Here is a 21,073-nt window from a genome sequence, read left to right on the forward strand (position 1 = left end):
TGTTATGTTGCACCGTAACTGGGAAATAGGGCACTGATGAAAATTGTTTTGAACGCATCAGAAATTATTTTCTTCCGGCTTCTGGTTTGCGTCGCATTCTCCATACAGTTGACGTTGTGCAGAGAAGCTAGGTGATGTCCCACTGGCCTTATTTTACTTTGTTTAAAATCTAATCTTCAAATAATTTCGGGTAGTCATTTGGAGTCCAGAAGAAATCGGTATGAGGGCTGTGTTTTGTTTTGTTTTTTCATGGACGGTAGTTTTGCCAGTCCACCTAGCAGACTGCGCAGAAGCTGTTACAAATAGGAAGAGAAAGCTACTTTGATGCGTGTTGGGCTATGGCAGGCTGCCCGAGCGCTACTTCTTTTAAACTTTGTCTGCAGAGTTCCATTAAAATCAGATACAAAATCTGACTGTAATTCCGTTAAAGCCTGATATAAGGCGTGGCAAGTACTCATTTTCTTGCTTCCTGAAACCGAGACCGACCTGGATTCCGGTTTTTAGCTATGCTACTTAACTAATTTTGACTTTATTTGGGTCTTAGTCCTCTTAGTAATAAAATGCATAGGGGAATGTTTGGCTTGTTGTCTGTTCTCAGTGAATGTTGATGGAATGATTGAATGACTTTCTGAACAGTGACTGTGTTTTCTTTACCCTTTTCAGCGCTTGACATCAAGCAGACTTTCATGAAATAGTCTTTAAAATTCAACTATTTTATTTTTTTTTAAATTAATTAAATGTTTAAAACAACTAGTACATACATTTTATGGAATGCTATTTGGCAATAAGAAGTGTGACCTATTGATACATGCAAACGCTTGAATGAATCTGCAGGGAATTGGCATGATTGAAGACGCCATCCCCTAAGCTTACATACTGTATTATTCTACTTATATAACATTATTGATATAATAAAATTATAGAAAATGAAAACAGATTAATGGTTTTACCAGAAGTCTGAAGGGGGTTGGATGGGTATGGATCCTTGTGGAGAGGGAAATGTTCCTTATCTTCTTAGTATCAATGTCAATATCCTGATTATGGTAACGTACCTTAATTTTGCAAGAGGTTAGCATCCTGGGGGTCCACAGGATCTCTCTGTACTATTCCTTATAATTGATTGTGAAACTACATTACTCAAAATAAAATGTTTGGTTAAAAATTCAGCTATGCATAGGAATATGGTAAATCAGAATACAGGGTAAAGGATGATATTGTCTGTATTTTAAAACTCTGCCTTCTGTGTGAGACCAAAGGAAGAGATGTTTATTTTGTCCAAAATTTAAATTTTCTGTAGTACACTATCTAATTTAACCTTGTTGGTCAGTGTATTTAAACAATCTAATTATATGGAACCTAGAATAGGGAATGAGATCTTGTTGTTCTGTACAGGTTAATGTCGAATCCTGATAATATTCCTGAGTATTTGGGCAGAAAATTAAAAAAGAACTTGCAAAGTCCCTTTGAGGGACAAGAGAAAAAAAATCTGAAACCGACTTTCTTACTAAGGGAATTCCCGATATTCTCTCAAGCATTAGGACTCCAATTTAATAAGCCAAACCTTCTATCTTGAGACTTTCCCATATAAAACTTAATTTCTGCAGTAGTGAAGCTAAGCTTATTTATAGCTATGCCTAAGAGTCACCCCCAAAGAACCTCTTTTGTTGCTCAGATGTGGCCTCTCTCTTTAAGCCAACTCTGCAAATAAACTCATTGCTCTATCCCTTATGTAGAATATGACTTCCAAGACTCTATGTCTCCCTGGCAATGTAGAACTTGACTCCCAGCAACGAGCTGGCTTTGGAATTCTGGGATTGAGAATGTCTTCTTGGCCAAAAGGGGGAAAAGAAATACAACAAAATTAAGTTTCAGTGGGTAAGAGGTTTCAAATAGAATCAATAAGTCATTCTGGAGGTCACTCTTATGCAAGCTTCTGCCGGATATTGCAGATTGCCACAGTATGCCAAGCTCCAACCAACAGTACTTCTGAAAACCCTAAAGAATACTCTGGGCTCTATCTAAGACTATATGAATGTTTTCCTTATTAAGGTTATTTTTTTCAGAAACTTAAGGCCTCCAGATTGTTCCTATGCCAGATAAGCAATAAAATACAGAGCTATCAGTCTCTCCAAGAACATTAACCAGTTTCATTCCTCTGTAACCCATAAGATTAGCACCCCTTTTCAGCAAGAAAAAGCTAAAATGGTCATTGCCCAGATATCCTTGAAGACTTAGAGAATGATCAAATGAGAGGAAGGAAATATAACTGAGAAATCAGGATTTAACAAATAGGATGACTACTGACTTATTATAAAGATACTTCTTTTTGGTTTCTAGTGGATTAGAAAAGCCAGAAGGAGATAACTGAAATTGTTGAACTGTAATCCAGTAGCCTTGATCTTTGATAATGATTGTATAACTGTATAGCTTTCATCATGTGACCATGTGATTGTAAAAACCATGGGACTGTGACTCCCTTTGTCCAGTATATGGGTAAATGAGTAATAAAATAAAGACATTTATGAGGAAAAATCAACTCTACAGGCTTGCTTGAACATCTCTTTCTCTAGGCATTCTTCTAAACCTTTGTTAAAAATAAATCTGGTATATCAGGAAAAGGACATGAATGAGTTCCAGAATTAATACAAATGATTAATTAATAATATGAAAAACTTAAATTTTACTGATCAAAACATTGCAAATTAAAACACAGTGAGAAGTCATTTTTCAATTTTCTGGTTAGCAAAGATTTACAAATAAAAACATTCAGTGTTTACAAGATTACAGGGAAATGATTCTCTCCTAAACTGCTGGGAAAAGTAAAACTCATTCTGAAAAATGATTTGTAAATATGTATCAAGAATCAAAAATAGACTGGGAGAAGATGGCGGCTTAGTAAGACGCGCGGGTCTTAGTTCCTCCTCCAGAAAAGCAACTAAAGAAACAGAAACAATACGAAACAGCTCCCGGAGTGACGATAGAGACCAAAAAGACAGCGTACCCCATTCTGGAACGGCTGAACGGGCAGGGAGAATCCACTGCGGTGAGATACCCGAGGGGCGCGCGTTTTCCCGGCCGGGGCGGCTGGCGACTGCGGTCCCCTCCACGCACGTGGCTCCCCGGTCTGACTGGGAACGTTGGATAGCGGGGCCCTCCCATCACGCTTGGCGTTTCGGGCCAGCTGGGCAATTAGGACCGGCACTCTCCCAAGCCGCGGCAGCCAGCGACCCCCGCCTCCACGCGCGGTTTCCCGGGCCGACTGCCGTGCAGACAGACGAGCGCCACGAGCGCCACCTACTGGGCAGGAAAAGAAAAACAGAGCCCAGAGATTTCACAGAAAAACCTTTCAACCAGCTGGGTCCCACACCCAGGGCAATCTGATCAAATGCCCAGACACCAGCAGAAAATAATGGATGACGCTCGGAAAATTGAAAATATGGCCCAGTCAAAGGAACAAACCAATAGTTCAAATGAGATACAGGAGCTGAGACAACTAATGCTGAATATACGAACAGAAATGGAAAAACTGTTCAAAAACCAAATCAATAAATTGAGGGAGGACATGAAGAAGACATGGGCTGAACAAAAAGAAGAAATAGAAAATCTGAAAAAACAAATCACAGAACTTATGGGAGTGAAGGACAAAGAAGAAAAAATGGAAAAAACAATGGATACCTACAATGGTAGATCTAAAGAGACAGAAGCTACAATTAGTGAACTGGAGGATGGAACATCTGAATTCCAAAAAGAAACAGAAACTATAGGGAAAAGAATGGAAAAACTTGAGCAGGGGATCAGGGAACTGAATGACAATATGAAGCGCACAAATATACGTGTTGTGGGTGTCCCAGAAGGAGAAGAGAAGGGAAAAGGAGGAGAAAAACTAATGGAAGAAATTATCACTGAAAATTTCCCAACTCTTATGAAAGACCTAAAATTACAGATCCAAAGAGTACAGCGCACCTCAAAGAGAATAGACCCAAATAGGCGTTCTCCAAGACATTTACTAGTTAGAATGTCAGAGGTCAAAGAGAAAGAGAGGATCTTGAAAGCAGCAAGAGAAAAACAATCTGTCACATACAAGGGAAACCCAATAAGACTATGTGTAGATTTCTCAGCAGAAACCATGGAAGCTAGAAGACAGTGGGATGATATATTTAAATTACTAAAAGAGAAAAACTGCCAACCAAGACTCCTATATCCAGCAAAATTGTCCTTCAAAAATGAAGGAGAAATTAAAACATTTATAGACAAAAAGTCACTGAGAGAATTTGTGACCAAGAGACCAGCTCTGCAAGAAATACTAAAGGGAGCACTAGAGTCAGATACGAAAAGACAGAAGAGAGAGGTATGGGGTAAAGCGTAGAAAGAAGGAAAATCAGATATGATATATATAATACAAAAGCCAAAATGGTAGAGGAAAATATTATCCAAACAGTAATAATACTAAAAGTTAATGGACTGAATTTCCCAATCAAAAGACATAGAATGGCAGAATGGATTACGACCCAGCAATACCACTGCTAGGTATCTACTCAAGGGACTTAAGGGCAAAGACACAGACGGACATTTGCACACCAGTGTTTATAGCAGCATTATCTACAATTGCAAAGAGATGGAAACAGCCAAAATGTTCATCAACAGACGAGTGGCTAAACAAACTGTGGCGTATACCTACGATGGAATATTATGCAGCTTTAAGACAGACTAAACTTATGAAGCATGTAATAACATGGATGGACCTAGAGAACATTATGCTGAGTGAGTCTAGCCCAAAACTAAAGGACAAATACTGTAAGGTCCCACTGATGTGAACCGACATTCGAGAATCAGCTTGGAATATATCATTGGTAACAGAGACCAGCAGGAGTTAGAAACAGGGTAAGATAATGGGTAATTGGAGCTGAAGGGATACAGACTGTGCAACAGGACTAGATACAAAAACTCAAAAATGGACAGCACAATAATACCTAAGTGTAATGTAACTAGGTTGGAACACTGAATGAAGCTGCACCTGAAATATGTTTTTTTGTTTGTTTGTTTGTGTGTTTGTATCTTTTGTTTTTGTTTTTTTCTTTTTCCTTTATATATATATATATATATTATTAGTATTATTATTTTAATTCTCTTCTCTATATTAACATTCTATATCTTTTTCTGCTGTTTTGCTAGTTCTTTTCCTAAATCGATGCAAATGTACTAAGAAATGATGATCATACATCTATGTGATGATACTAAGAATTACTGAGTGCATTTGTAGAATGGAATGATTTCTAAATGTTGTGTTAATTTCTTTTCTTTTTTTTGATTAATAAAAAAATTTAAAAAAAAGAATAAAAAATAAACTAAATGCTCAAAAATATGAGGATGTTTACATAAACTGTGGTAAGCCTAAAATATTACATAGCCATCAGAAATGTTTTTTAAAAATAAGTTTTATTGAGATAAATTCACATACAATACAACCCATCCAAAGTTTACAATTATTGTCATCTAGTATATTCACAGAGTTGTGCATTTATCACCACAATTAATTCTAGGATATTTTCACACTGAAGGTGGTTCACTGTATAATATAGTCCCATGTTTCCTTCTAGTGGCACATGCAACCCTAAACTTTCAACCATAAGCAGACCCAAATTCATTACAGTTAATTATACTCATAATACACTCCCATCACCTCCATCTGTTTCCAAATATGTACAATCAACATTATTATATATTCTGCACAAATTAAGCATCAGGTCCATATTCTCTGTCTTCATTCTATTTTCTGGTGACCTTGTGTACTAGATATTAATACCATGAGTTGGCTAATTATATGTAGTTCATAGAATATTTGTCCTTTTGTCTCTGACTTATTTCCCTCAACATAATCCTTAAGGTTTACTCATTTAGTCACATGCATCATGACTTCATTTCACCTTATGGCTATATAATATTCCATCATACTGTACACCACATTTTGTTTATCCATTCATCAGTTGATGGACAACTGGGTTGCTTCCATCTTTTGGCAGTTGTAAATATTACTGCTACAAACATTGTGTAAATGTATGTTCATATACCTGCTTTCAGTTCTTCTGAGTATATATGTAGTGACAGGTTTGCTGGATCAGATAGCAATTCTATACTTAGCTTCTTGAAGAACTGCCAAATTATCTTCCACAGTGGCTGTATCATTCTACATTCCCACCAACTATGAATAAGTGTTCATATTGCAAATTTTGTTTTTTTCTTCTTTTTAAATTAATGGCCATTCTAGGAAGTGTGAAATGAATCTCATTGTAGTTTTACCTTGCATTTCTGTAATAGTAATAATGTTGAACATCATTTCATATGCTTTTTAGCCATTTGTATATTCTCTTTGGAAAAATGTCTACTCATGTCTTTTGTCAAGTATTTAATTGGATGTTTGTCTATTTTCATTGAGACATAGTCTCTCTATATATCCTGGATATTAAACCCTTATGAGATATGTAGTTTCCAAATATTTCTTTCTCATTGAATAGGCTGTATTTTTACCCTCTTGACAAAGTCCTTTGAAGTACAAAATTATTGATTTTTGAGGAGGTCCAATTTATCTCCCTTTTTCTTTCATTGCTTGTGCTTTGGGTGTAAAGTCTAAGAAATCTACCACAAGATCTTCAAGATGCTTCCTTGCATTTTCTTCTGGGAATTTTATGGCCCTGCTTTTACATTTAGGTCTTTGATCCATTTTGAGTTAATTTTCATATAAAGTGTAAAATAAGGCTCCTCTTTTGTTCTTTTGGATATGGATATCCAGTTCTAACAACATTTGTGCAAGAGACTGTGCTGTCTCAGTTGGACAGACTTAGCAGCCTTGCCAAAAACCAATTGGCCATAGATGTGAGGTTCTATCTGAACTCTCAACTTGATTCAATTGGTCATTATGTCTGTATGTGCCAATACCATGCTGTTTTATCACTGTAGCTTTGTAATAAGAAAAGTCAGGAAATGTGAGTCCACCAACTTCATTCTTTTTTTTCAAGATGTCTTTGGCTATTAGGGGTCCCTTACACTTTGTGCCAGTTTGAATCTATTATGTACCCCAGAAAAGCTTTGTTTTAATCCCAATCCAATCTTTTGAGGGCAGCCATATCTTTTAATACTGATTCAATACTGTAGGTTGGAAATTTTTTATTAGAATATCTCCATGGAGATGTGACCCACCCACTTGTGGATGTGACCTATGATTAGATGAAGATGTGACACCAACTATTCCAGTCTTGAGTAGACTACTGAAATCCTTTAAAAGAGGAAACATTTTGGAGAGAGTCAGAAATGGCAGAAGCCTCAGAGCCAACAGAAACTTCAGAGCAGAACTGATACAGATGCCAACTCTTGGAGAACAGAGACATGGGTGTTTGGAGATGCTTGGCTCCCAGCTGACATCACCATGATATGTTAAGCAAGCCAGAGCCTGGAGAGAGCCAAAGGGAAGCCAAGAAATGAAAGCCAGCCCCAGAGGAGCAAGTGAGGAACCCCTGCAGGAATGGAGGCTGGAAACACGGAGCTCAGGAGCAAGGGACCAGCAGATGCCAGCCACATGACTTCCCAGCTGACAGAGGTGTTCTTGACCCATTGGCTTTTCTTGAGTGAAAGTAGCCTCTTGTTGGAGCCTTAATTTGAACACTTTCACTTCCTTAGAACTGTAAACTTGTAACTTATTAAATTCCCCTTTATAAAAGCCATTCCAGTTCTGGTGTATCGCATTCTGGCCACTAGCAAACTAACACAATGTTGTTCTGGGTATTGCAGCCCCTGGAAGGGGAAGAATTCCATGCTGTCCATTATTATACTGGTCCAAACATTGACACAAACTCATCCTTTAATTCACTGGAGTGTAGATGACATTACCAAAATTTACATAGGGAACTAGATTGGCCACCATTAAATGGAGATAATGAGTAATAATAGAATTTACCTTATGAATTTGAAGATAAATGAATAAGCACGTATCAAGTACTTTGATAATTATATTACAATTCCTAAATGCTATATAGTATAGCATTTAGAGTACACTCTAAATGCTATACTATAGTTATGCCATATTACTGTAAATATATAAACGTTAGCTTATCATGATAGTTATCATTATAATTCATGGACTGAGAGAAAATTTCATCAAGTTGTTCTTTCCTTTGTAGCTACAGACTTTGTGGCATTCTGTGAAAAAGTCTAGCATTTTCAAAATCCCACGTCTTCGGCATGCCCTCAGGCACACTCCACTATACTGCTTGAAGTCAGATTCCACGTAAGTATGGCCTAGATAAAGAAAGAAGTTCCCCAGTTCTTAGGCCTTTACTATCCCAGGATCTTCTTCTTTCCAGGATGTCTAAGAACAAGAATATCCACTGACTTAAGGGGAGACCTCCCTTCCTCCTGACTAGGAATGTTTTGTCCTGGAAACCAAAGAGAACAAATTCATAACTTAATAATCCAGTATCAGTATGGTTCCTAAACTCATATTTAATCAGTCTTAAATAATGCCATGTGAAAGCCAACAGTCCATTCCAGATTTAACTTCACCCATTATTATCTAGTTTTTTTTTTTGTACATACCTCCATGATTAAGTAAAGTTTTAGGTGCTTCTGACCCCAGATTCAGCTCCTTCTTTCTCAACAAGAGTACATTTGGCTTGAATGAGAGTACATTTCCACATGAATAAGTAACACATTTCAGGCACACCACAGTTTAAATCCATACTTAAATAAGTATTCTCCAAAAGAAATCCAAAAGAAGCACTCTGCCCACATACAATTTTTCATGTTATCCTAGAATGGTTTAGGTCCTTAAAATCACTGCTTCTCAGTTTATTTATTTATTTATTATTATAAAAAGACATGCTAGTCTTTTACTTTACATTTGCATAACTAAATAGCTAAATGGACCATTCCAGTGATTTTTCTGAGAACAAAGGCACTCAAAGGTGTGCTTAAAAAGGGAAACTAGGGCGGGCCGCGGTGGCTCAGCGGGCAAGAGTGCTTGCCTGCCATGCCGGAGGACCTCGGTTCGATTCCCGGCCCCAGCCCATGTAAAAAACAAACAAACAAACAAAATATAATAAAAAATAAGAAAACGTGTAAAGATGTTTCCCTTTCTTCCTCCCTTCCTTCCTTCCATCCTTCCTTCCTTCTCTGTCTTTCCTTCCCTTCCTCCCTCTCTCTTTAAAAAAAAAAAAATAAAAAAAAAAAAAAAAAAAAAAAAGGGAAACTAAAGGGCAGGCCTTGGTGGCTCAGCAGGCAGAGTGTTTGTCTGCCATGTCAGAGATCGGGGTTAGATTCCTGGTGCCTGCCCATAAGAAAATAATAATAATAATAAATTAAAAAAAAAACGGAAAGTAAAAGGAAAATTACTTAACTCTTGGCTCAATCACTACTGTCCCAAATATCCATCAACAGATTAGTGGTTAAACTAGCTGTGGTATATACATATGATGGAATATTACACAGCTGTAAGACAGAATAAAGTCATAAAGCATATAACAATATGGATGGACCTTGAGGACATTATACTGAGTGAGATTAGCCAGAAACAAAAGGACAAATACCTTATGGTCTTACTGATATAAACTAACATTAATGAATGAACTTGGAGAATTTCAGTTAAGAACAGAGGCCATCAAGAGATAGAAATATGTATCTCTTGGGTAATTGTTGCTGAAGGGATACAGATTGTGCAACAGGACTGATTGTAACAATTTAGAAATGGATAGCACAATACTACCTAATTGCAGCACAATAATGATAGTACACTGAATGAAGCAGAATGTGAGAATGATAGAGGGAGGAGGCCTGGGGGCAAAAATGAAACCAGAAGGAAAGATAGTTAATAAAGACTGAGATGGTATAATCTAGGAATGCCTAGAGTACACAATGATAGTGACAAAATATACAAATTAAAAATGTTTTTGTATGAGGAAAAACAAAGGAATGTCAGTATTGCAGGGTGTTGAAACTAGATGGTAATTCATATTTTAAAACCTTAACTTTATTGTGAGGCTAAAGAAAGAAATGTTTATTATTTGACTAGTGCATTTCCTAATATAACTTATATGGACAGTTTAATTGAACACCGTAAGTACATAGAAACTTGAATAGGGCATGAGATTTTGTAGGTTTGTCTAGTGTGATGCCCTGATAAATCCCAGAGTGATTTGAACAGTGAATAAAAAAGTATTTACTAAATCCCCTTGGGGGATTGGTGAGAAAGGAGGAAAATTCAACTTCCCCACTTGGAGAATTCTTGATATTCTCACAAGCAGTGGGGACAACCAAATCAATAGGCTGATCCCTCAATCTTGGGGTTGTTCATATGAAACTTATCCCCACAAAGGATAGACAGCCTACTTAAAATTAGGCCCAAGAGTCACACCCAGAGAACCTCTTTTGTTGCTCAAACGGTGCCTCTCTCTCCCTCAGCCAACATGGCAAGCAAACTCACTGCCATTCCCCTCTCTATGTGGGACATGACTCCCAGGAGTGTAAACTTCCCTAGCAATGTGGGTCAGAAATCTTAGAATGAGCTGGGACTCAGCATCAAGGGAATGAGAAAATCTTCTCAACCAAAAGAGGGAAGAGAGAAATGAGATGAAATAAAGTGTCATTGGCTGAGAGATTTCAAACAGAGTTGAGAGGTTATCCTGGAGATTATTCTTACACATTTTATAGATATCCCCTTTTAGTTTAAGGTGTATTAGAGATGCTAGAAGGAAGTGCCTGAAACTGTAGAGCTGTGTTCCAGTAGCCATGTTTCTTGAAGATGAATGTATAATGATACAGCTTTTGCAGTGTGACTATGTGCTTGTGAAAACCTTGTGTCTGATGCTCCTTTTGTCTATGATATTGACAGATGAGTAAAAAATATGGATCAAAAATAAATAATAGGGGGATCAAATGTTAAAGTAAATTGAGTAGATTGAAATACTAATGAAGTATGAAAGGGAGTGGTAAGTGGTATAGAAAAAAATAGGGGGAACAAAGGTTAAAATCTATTGAGTAGATGGAAATATAGCAGTCGATGAGAGGGAGGGGTAAGGGGTATAGTATATGTGAGTTTTTTCTTTCTATTTCTTTTTCTGGAATGATGCAAATGCTCTAAAAAATGATCATGGTGATGAATATACTACTATGTGATGATATTGTGAACCCTTGGTCATACACCATACACGGAATGTTTGCGTGTTAAGAACATTCATGTTTGTATGTTGTTTTGGTTTCATAATACAAAATAAATCAAATTTTAAAAAACATTAATATCCACAATCAGTTGAGTCACATCTCCATGGGAACAATCAAAAAGCTCGCAGCCAGCAATATTGAATGACGATTAAAGGACATGGCTTTTCTGGGGTCCACAAATTCAAACCAGCACAACATTGAAATTAATATTAATGGATAGATTTCTGCTTCCAGGTAGGGTGTAGAAGGACATGGAGACATATGGTAACAAGAAATATCTAAACAAAATTATTATTATTCCAACCCTGTGATTGGTGTCAACTTTAATTGGTTGGGCCTGTCTATCAATCACCCCTCTTCCCCCCGCCACATACACAAACAACCCACCTCACAAAAATCCTGCCTCCTGGGTACTGCAACTGCAGCTGCAACTGGGAATTCCAAAGTACACCAAAAGATTAGTCTATGCCTTGTCTGAGCCTGTCACTTGGCTTTGGGGAGGCCCATGATTTTGTTAGCGCTGCCAGCCTGCAGGTAGGTTACTCTGTCTCCCATGTGCTCTCTCCCATCACACAATGTTTGCCTAGCCAAATAGACCTGTATCCAAGAGTAGCAGAACTGACACCCTGGAGGACACATCCCAATGCCCATCTGGCTGTGTGGCATAATGAAAAGCTTGGCTGGTCTTTGTCCCCATTTCTGGGGAAGCAACCTCTGAATCTTTGGGTTTTTTTGGTGTGTGTGATATAAATATCTTTTGTTCTTCATAGTGGGGGACCACACCTGATGGTGCCAGCCACATGTGCAGCCTTAGGGTTGAACTGGCCACATCAGAAAGACAACAAATTGATTAGGAGTTGGGTCTTGGAGCCATGTCATATCAACCTTTCTACTCCACCTTTGGAAGGTGAGGGTGGCTGCAGATTGAGTTCAACCTTGGGGACATTGATTTTGTCAATCATGTCTATGTAATAGAACCCCATATAAACTTGGGACACCAGAAGCCTTGTGGCAAATTCATGATTGATTAGATTCTTGTCTGTATCTAGAGGGCTAGCATATGTAGTTGGATATGGAAAACTAAAGAGCGAGTTTGAAACACTGCATTTCTTGATCTTGGGAGGTTGTTTGGTTTGATTTACTTTGGGTTGGTTTTTAAGCTTTGGGTTTGTTATTTTTATTTGAGTACTTAGTGATTTCCAAAATCATGTTGGGGCTTTAGACCAAGGCTGACTTTCTAGACATGAGTACAATGTCTATTACATATCCTGTACTACATGCACATGCTGTGAATGAGTGCTTATGTACTCTACAATGGATTTCTTTCCAATCCCTGGGCCCATGGTGGTTTAGGTCTATGTTGGCTTTAAACCAAATGGCTCAGTGATTGCAGGGATCATCTGCCTAAGTTTGACAGTTCCATCTAATGTATTTTCTTTATCAGCATAGCTAAGGGTCAATCAACTTTATTGATTTTCTCAAAGAACCAACTTTTGGTTTTGTTGATTTTCTCTATTATTTTCATGCTCTCAATTACATTTATTTCTGCTCTAATCTTTGTTATTTCTTTCCTTTTGTTTGCTTTGGGGTTAGTTTGCTGTTCTTTCTCTAGTTCTTCTAAGTGAACAGTTAATTCCTTGATATCTGCTCTTTCTACTTTATAATATTGGCATTTAAGGCAATAAATTTCACTCAGCATTGCCTTTGCTACATCCCATAAATTTTGATTTGTTGTGTTTTCATTTCTATTTGCCTCAAGATATTTACTGATTTCTTTTGCAATTTCTTCCTTGACCTACTGGTTGGGATTTAAGAGTGTATTTTGTAGCCTCCATATATTTGTGAATTTTCTGGCCCTCCTGTAATTGATTTCCATGTTCATTCTATTATGATCTGAGAAGCTGTTTTGTATGATTTCAATTTTTTAAAATTTATTGAAACTTGTTTTGTGACTCAGCATATGTCTATCTTTGAGAATGATCCATGAGCATTTGAGAAAAATGTGTATCCTGCTGTTATGGGGTGTAATGGCCTGTAAATTCTGTTAAGTCTAGTTCATTTATCATATTATTCAAATTCTGTTTCTTTATTGATACTCTGTCTAGATGTTCTGTCCATTGATGAGAGCAGGGAATTGAAGTCTCCAACTATTATGGTAGAGGTGTCCATTTTTCCCTTCAGTGTTGACAGTAGTTTGCCTAATGTACTTTGCAGCACTTTGGCTTGGTGCATAAATATTTATGATTGTTATATTTTCCGGTTGAATTTTTCCTTTTATTAATACATAGTGTCTTTCCTTGTCTCTTTGAATTGTTTTACATTTGAGGTCTAATTTGTCAGATATTAGTATAGCTACAACTGCTCTTTTGTGATTGTTTGCATGAAATGTCTCTTCCCAACCTTTCACTTTCAATCTATTTTCGTCGTTGGGTCTAAAATGAGTCTCCTGGAGAATATGGATGGGTCGTGTTTGTAAATCCATTCTTCCAGTTTGTCTTTTGATTGGGAAGTTTAACCCATTAATATTTAATGCTATTACTGTAAAGGCAGTACTTTCATCTTCCATTTTGTCTTTTGGATTTTATATGTCATATCTATTTTTTTCTCTTTTTACTTTTATTGATAGTCTTCATTTCAGCACTCTTCTGCAGATCTCTCTCTCCTCCCTTTTCTTATCTGCCTCTAGTGCTCCCTTTAGTATTTCTTGTACAGCCAGTTTCTTAGTCACAAATTCTCTCAGTAATTGTTTGTCTGAAAATATTTTAATCTCCTCCTCATTTTTAATATTTTTTTTTTTTTTAAAGGAAAGACAGAGAGAAGGAAGGAAGGATAGAAGGAAGGAAGAGAGGAAGAAAGGGAAACATCCTTCAAACATTTTCTTGTTTTATTGTATTTTGTTTCTCCGTTTTCGTTACATGGGCTGGGGCCGGGAATCGAACCGAGGTCCTCCGGCATAGCAGGCAAGCACCTTGCCCGCTGAGCCACCGCGGCCCGCCCTCCTCCTCATTTTTAAAGGACAATTTGCTGGATATAGAATTTTTGGTTGGAAGTTTTTCTCTTTCAGAACCTTAAATATATCATACCACTGCCTTCTCATCTCCATGGTTTCTGCTGAGAAATCTGTCTTACTGAGCTTCCCTTGTATGCGATGGTTTGCTTTTCTGTTGCTGCTTTCAAAATTCTTTTTCTTTGACATCTGCCAATCTGATTAGTAAGTGTCTTTGGAGTATGTCTATTTGGATCTATTCTTGTGGGATATGCTGCACTTCTTGGAGCTGTAATTTTTTGTCTTTCATAAAAGATGGAAAATTTTCAGTGATTATTTCCCCATTAGTCTTTCTTCTCCTTTTCCCTTCTCTTCTCTTTCTGGGATACCCACAACACATATATTCATGTGCTTCATGTTGTCATTCAGTTGCCTGAGACCATGCTCATATTTTTCCATTCTTTTCCCTATCTGTTGTTTTGTGAGTAGGGTTTCAGATGGCCTATCCTCTAGTTCACTGATCCTTTCTTCTACCTCTTCAAGTCTATTATTTTAGGTTTCCATTGTGTTTTTCATCTCTCCCATTGTGCTTTTCATTCCCATAAGTTCTGTTATTTGTTTTTCCAAACTTTTGAGTTCTTCTTTTTTGCTCATCAAATGTCTTCTGTATATCCTCCCACAACTCATTGGTTTGATTTTTGATTTGGCTGGTGTCTAGGCATTTGATTTCCTTCATTAGTTTATTCTGGAGGTTGTCTTTACTTTTTTACTTAGTAGGATTTTCTTGCTGATTGGCTTTTTTCTCTATCTTTTTTTTTGACATTCAGTTCAACTTATTCTAGACCTCTAGCATAGGTTCTGTTTACGTAATTTGAATTTTTTCAATTGTTTTTCTGTTTCTTGCCCTGCCTATATGGAGCCTTTTTTTTTTTCAGGAGGGTCTCCCCAAATATTATAGACCCCAGTCAGATTTTCTCAGACCAGATAGGCCATGTCTCAGGAGGAAATTGTGGCTAGCATCAGTTTTCCCTGAGGATGAGACCCAGCAGGTTTTCAGACTTTCCTATGAAGACTCTAGATTCTGTGCTTTTACTATCCTGCCTAGCATGTGCCACTTGTCTGCCTGTGGATTCCCATCAGCTTACAGTGATGTGGTGCCTTGAATTTCAGCAGACTTTCCCTGTCAGGAGCATGCTTGAGACAGAGGTGAGGTAGTATGATGGCTTTACTTGCTTCAGTTTTCTAGTCCCTGGGACCTGAATACCTTGAAGGAAGGATTTCACTTTAGCCGGGCCACACCTTTCTCTTGGGAAAGATACACCCTTTAGGGAATTAACTCCTTTCACTTGACTAGTTATTTTCTCTCTCAGACAAGCTTAATTCCACCCTTGTCTGGAGTGGTGCTGGAGCCTGTGAGTGCTCCCAGTTCTATCTAATGAGCTGTTAAGGAATAGAAAAAAAAAGCCTTTTCAGAGCTTGACCCCTTCTCCTTGGGTTTGTCAATAAAGAGTTGATACGTGGCTCCATGAATTTCCAGGATGTATGTGCCCCCTTTTCTTTGAGTACAGCCCTTTTCCAGTATTTTGTGTTGTCCAACTCAAAAAGTCTCTATTTTTTGCTTTTTCTATCAGCCCTGCACCCTTTCTGCTGGGGCAAAAACTCCTAGTTTCTTTAGTGCTTGGCTTACTTCTGTTTTCATTTTTCAAGTCTTCTAATTGGCATAAGTAGTATTTCTAAATTAAAGTAAATTTAGAACTAGTTAAATTAGAAATAACCAGCCAATTACCTCATTTCATAGTTAAGGAAACTAAGCCTCAATGAAGTTAAGAAATAAAGGTAGGACTAAATTGAAAAGTCCAGGTTAACAGTGTTAGCCTTGACCACCCATATCTTGGTCACTAATTCTTGTTGAGAATTCTTTTGAAATATTAGGTTTATCTCTTTCTTTCAAAGTACTGTCCTTTACTCTAGAAACAGAATTTAATATGGTAAAATCATTTAGTATTTCGCTCAACAAATAATTATTGAATGTCAATTATGAATGAGGTGCTATGTAGGTGAAAGGTTGGGTGAAAAGTTGTTCCAAAGCTCAAATAATTTACACACAGAAGATTATTAAAGAGGTTGTATTCTCCAGAACTGGATAATCTGGGATGATTTCACCTTGTCAAGAACCTTAATTTAATCACATCCGAAAAGTTTCATTTTCCATGTTAATATAACATGTTCACAGGTTCCAGTGATTAGGACATGGACATCGTTGTGGACTGAATCATGTACCTCAAAGGATATGTTCAAAATCTAACCCCTGGTCCTGTGGGTGTGAACTAATTTGTAAATAAGGTCTTTTAAGATCCTGTTAAGATGAGACCAAATTGAATCAGGGTGAGCCTTAATCCAAAGTGATTGGGGTCTTTATAAGCAAAGGAAATTTAGACAGAGAAGTAAAAGGAACAGGAGGCACTAGAAGGAAACAGGTTTCCATGTGACAAAGGCAGAGACCGATTACCAGCAAGCCACACCCAGAATGCTACAGACTTTGGGGAAAGCATGGCCTGTAGATACCTTGATGTTGGACTTCTAGTCTCCAAAATCATGAGACAATAAATTATCTCAACCAGTCTGTTGTATTTTGTTATGGCAGCCCTGAAAAAGTAAGAGCATGGCTTAGTTTTGTAATAAGACAAAAAGTGCTTGTTCTTTATGCCAACCTATTGCTTGTTGTTTGTCATAAGCAGCCTGGCAAACTAAGATAGGTGGCCTTTGAGAAAACAATTTCAGAAGTATGTGGGTCAAAACAAGAAATTACATCATTAAAATGTGAATGAATAGAAGTTATTGATGTAGACCGGTGGCTTTAATTTGGTCTCCTGAACAGCGTGTAAAAATTACTCCCCTTACCATAGACAGATCAGAATTTTTTGAGGCAACGTTCTGACATCCATAGTTTGAAAAGTTCCCCAGGTAATTCCAATGTACAATCAGGTCTGAGAACCACTGGTGAGAACTTTTAGGGTGGGGGAAGGAATGCAGTTTTAGGAGAGGGACTTCATAGAAAATGGGAGAACCAATCGTGTTCTAGCTGGTGAAAGTATAGAATCATAGGATGGAGGGATTGGGGATGTGAGGAAAAGAAGAGATAAGTGATAAAGAGAGATGCTGAAAGATTATATGACTGTGTTTTCGTTAAGGATTAAACTCATCAATATTTTTCCCTAAAATTTTACAATTATCTTGCCCGTACTTAATTTGACAATTTTTATATTTTAGTGACTCAACTTTTGAATGCATTTCAAATCTTTCTTCATGTATGTACCTCATTCATTTTGATAATATTTAATTGAGGCAATGTAGTTGCTTTACAATGTCAGTCAGCTAGGCTGAACTACGTTTCCCATAATTCCATTTCCAATATGTTTCTGGTTAGCGTGAACCACAAGAGAGATTTTTATGGGAGATTTGTAGAAGTAGTACAGCAGCTGTTCTGTGCCTCACACATGCTGTAATTTATTAGCTGGCTCACCTAGTGGTCAAACCAGTGGCCAGGCCTGTAACTGCTCCACTTTCCCCTACATCAGTCCTGGGAGTAGGGTGCGGTGAGTGAGACATCTGCCTTGAGAGCAAAGTTTAAGGGGTGCCACAACCTCAATAATCAAGATAAATATATTTCAATGCAATATTTAAAAGATAAAAAATTAGTACAAAAAATTCTGTGATGAACAAAATATCAACATTTTAAATAAAGACATGATCAATTTTTATGGTGACTTGGAGCTATGGATCTCAGAAAATCATGTTCTTAATCCTAATCCATTTCTGTGGGTGTGAAGCTGTTGTACGTAAGACCTTTTAAGGAAGTTACTTTAGTTAAAGTGAGACCCAGTTGAGGTAGGATAGGTCTTTTTAAAAAATTTTTATTAAAAAATATTTTATTAGGGAAGTTGTGGGTTTACAGAATGATCATGTATAAAATACAGGATTCTCATATACCCACCATCAACACTGGCATTGGTGCAGAAAGTTTGTTACAATATATAATACTTTTTTTTGGTAATTCTATTTTTTAAATAGTAATTGCATTAGTTATAATTGATGAATGATGATTAAAGTAGTACTACAACTACTGTCCATAGTTTATATAGAGGTATTTTCTCTCACATTCCTAACTTATTATTTTTTTTCATGCATTGAAAGAAGCTGTTGTCTCCGCAAGATTGGATCAGGATTGAAACATTGCTTTTCCGGGGTACATAATAGTTTCAAACCAGCACACTGGGCAATGAACATTTTAACCTCGTCATCCTGGAAAGGGGTGTTGACCCTATAGGCTAGATGTCCTTGGAGAGCCTGGTGCCTCCGGGTTTCAGGGCTTACCTGACAGAGGAACAATCAAGAGGTCTTAAATTACTGCAAAAACCAAACTTACTAGGTGAAACATTCACAGAATCTTAGACAAAGCCCAGGATATTCTTTAGGGTTTTCAGGAACATGGTTGATTGGGACTTGGCATACTGTGGCAATTTGTGATATCTTGCAGAAACTTGCATAAGAGTAACCTCCAGAATGATTTATTGATTCTATTTGAAATCTCTTAGCCTCTGCAATTTATTTATTTTTCACTTATTTTCCCCCTTTTGGTCAAGAAGGCATTCTCAATCCCACAATGCCAAGCCAGGCTTATCCCTGGGAGTCATATCCCATGTTGCCAGGTAGACTTACACTCCTGGGAGTCATGTCCCACATGGCAGGGAGGATAGTGAGTTTGTTTACAGAGTTGGCTTAGAGAAAAGCCACGTCTGAGCAACAAAACAGGTTCTCTGGTGGTGACTCTTTGGTATAGTTATAAAGTAGGCTTAGCTTCACCATTGCAGAAATAAGTTTCATATGAGTAATCCTCAAGATCAAGAATTTAGCTTATTAAATTAAGAGTCTGTAATGCTTGAGAGAATATCAGGAGTTCCCCTGCTGGGAAAGTTTGATAGTTCCATATTTTTTTTTTTTCTCTAGTCCCTCAAGAGGACTTTGCAAATACTTTCTAATTTTCTGCTCAAAATATTCTGGGATGTATCAAGGTATTACATTAACATTTACAGGGTAACAAGATCTAATTTCCTATTCTAGGTTCCAGGTATTTAGGTTTTAAAAATAAACTGACAAGAAAGGTTAAATTAGCTAATGTGCTACAGAAAATTTAAATTTTGGACAAAATAAACATCTCTTCCTTTGGTCTCACACAGAAGTTGAAGTTTTAAAATACAGACAATATCATTTTTACCCCTGTATTCTGATTTGCCTTAGTTCTAACTAAACAGAATAGGTCTTAAGCCTATTATTAGGGACCTTATACAGAATGCTACGGAGAGAAAAGCCAGGGAGAGCAGCCAGAAGCTGGAAGTTCATGGAAGAGAAAGGAGAAGATGCTGCCATGTGCATTGCCATGTGATGGCAAAGCCAAGGACCAAAGCTTGTCAGCAGCCAGACCCAGAATGCCACAGTCTTCTGGGAGAAAGCATCACTTTGCTGATGCCTTGATTTTGGATTTCTTTTAGCCTCAAAATCACGAGCCGTTAAAAGTGTTATTTAAGCCAACCCATTATAAGGTTTTGTTTTAAGAGCCAGGAAATTAAAACAATATTACTGATTCCTTCTTTTGACTCAGGCTATAATATGGCTTGGTATGGCACTGATCTGGATCCTCCTTCAACTTCATTGATTCCTGGGCTAACTGTATGTATTTAGATTCATGAAGAAGGGCCCCAGTCTCTTCAAGAACCCACCTACTAAAAAAACCCAGAACCCACTTACTAAGGTGAAAGGTATCAGGAACTAACATGGGTTTCAGTGCGTCCTTCTGGGCTCCTGCTCTCCCTTATGGGTTCCAGTTTGTTCTTTTTCTTCCCTGTATATCCATCTTCCCTGCCTGTCTTGTGGATCTAAAACTCTAGCATCAGAGGCAAAGGCAGCAGCTTTACAGCAACTGCTTAAGCAGTTGCCACAATTGTATGTGTAACTGTGTGTGTGTATATATCCCGATGGTTCTGCTTCTCTGAACTATGACTGATAGAGGTGGACATTTGCCATTCTGTTTTTTTTGTCTACTCCATGTTCTATTCAAGGCTCCTTTGTATGTTTGGAGAAGCATCTAATTTGTAAGGAAGAATCTGTCTCTCGCTTTGGAAGCTGAAAATGCCAAATACATGGTTGACAAATCTCCTCAATGGCTAAAGTGTGGGCACATGGCTCAGGCTCTGTTAATCAAACACATCTACCCCAGCCTTAGATTGGAAGCTACAATGCAAAGAAGCTGAGATCATGCAGGCACTTCCTTTTCTCCCAAGGTAGTAGTAGTAACCATTTCAGAGATGTGGTCCAGTGTCCCTTGTTGGTTGTGGCGGTGCATGTTTGTCAGCTCAGCTCCCAGCACCACCAGTAGGGCCGTGTTTCCTTTACTAGATTTGCAGTGTGATTTTATCTATCCTCTGAGCCTTGTTTTCTTTCCGCGTTTTTAAATGCAATTTTCTTGAGATATATTATGTATTCACATACCATATACTCATCCAAACTGTATAATCAGTGATTTACAATATCATCATATAGCTGTGCATTCATTCTCACAATTGACTTTTGAACATTCTCATTCCTTTAAAAAGTAAAAATAAGATTAGAAATAAAAAGTAAAAATGAACGCCCAAAACTTCCCATACCACCTGCTATTTATTTTTTGACTTTATTTGCTTACTGTCTGTCCTTACACTGGATAAAAGGAGTGTCAGCCACAAAGTTTTCACAATTGAACAGTTACACCTTATAAGCTATATAGTTATACAATCTTCAAGAATCAAGGCTACTGGATTACAGTTCAACAGTATCAGGTATTTCCTC

At 37.5% G+C, this 21,073-nt stretch overlaps 1 long non-coding RNA gene across 5 annotated transcripts in view; it reads left to right on the top strand.

Moving 5' to 3' along the window:
- LOC143668031 (uncharacterized) overlaps positions 1-21,073 on the top strand; it is a 42,051-nt gene that overhangs the window by 282 nt on the left and 20,696 nt on the right. For all 5 annotated transcript variants that reach the window (XR_013168252.1, XR_013168249.1, XR_013168250.1 and 2 more), the window contains exon 2: positions 8,172-8,278. This is a non-coding gene — a long non-coding RNA (uncharacterized LOC143668031). The remainder of the gene's footprint in view (positions 1-8,171; positions 8,279-21,073) is intronic.

The sequence above is a fragment of the Tamandua tetradactyla genome, chromosome 24, assembly GCF_023851605.1.
Source record: "Tamandua tetradactyla isolate mTamTet1 chromosome 24, mTamTet1.pri, whole genome shotgun sequence".
NCBI lineage: Eukaryota > Metazoa > Chordata > Mammalia > Pilosa > Myrmecophagidae > Tamandua > Tamandua tetradactyla.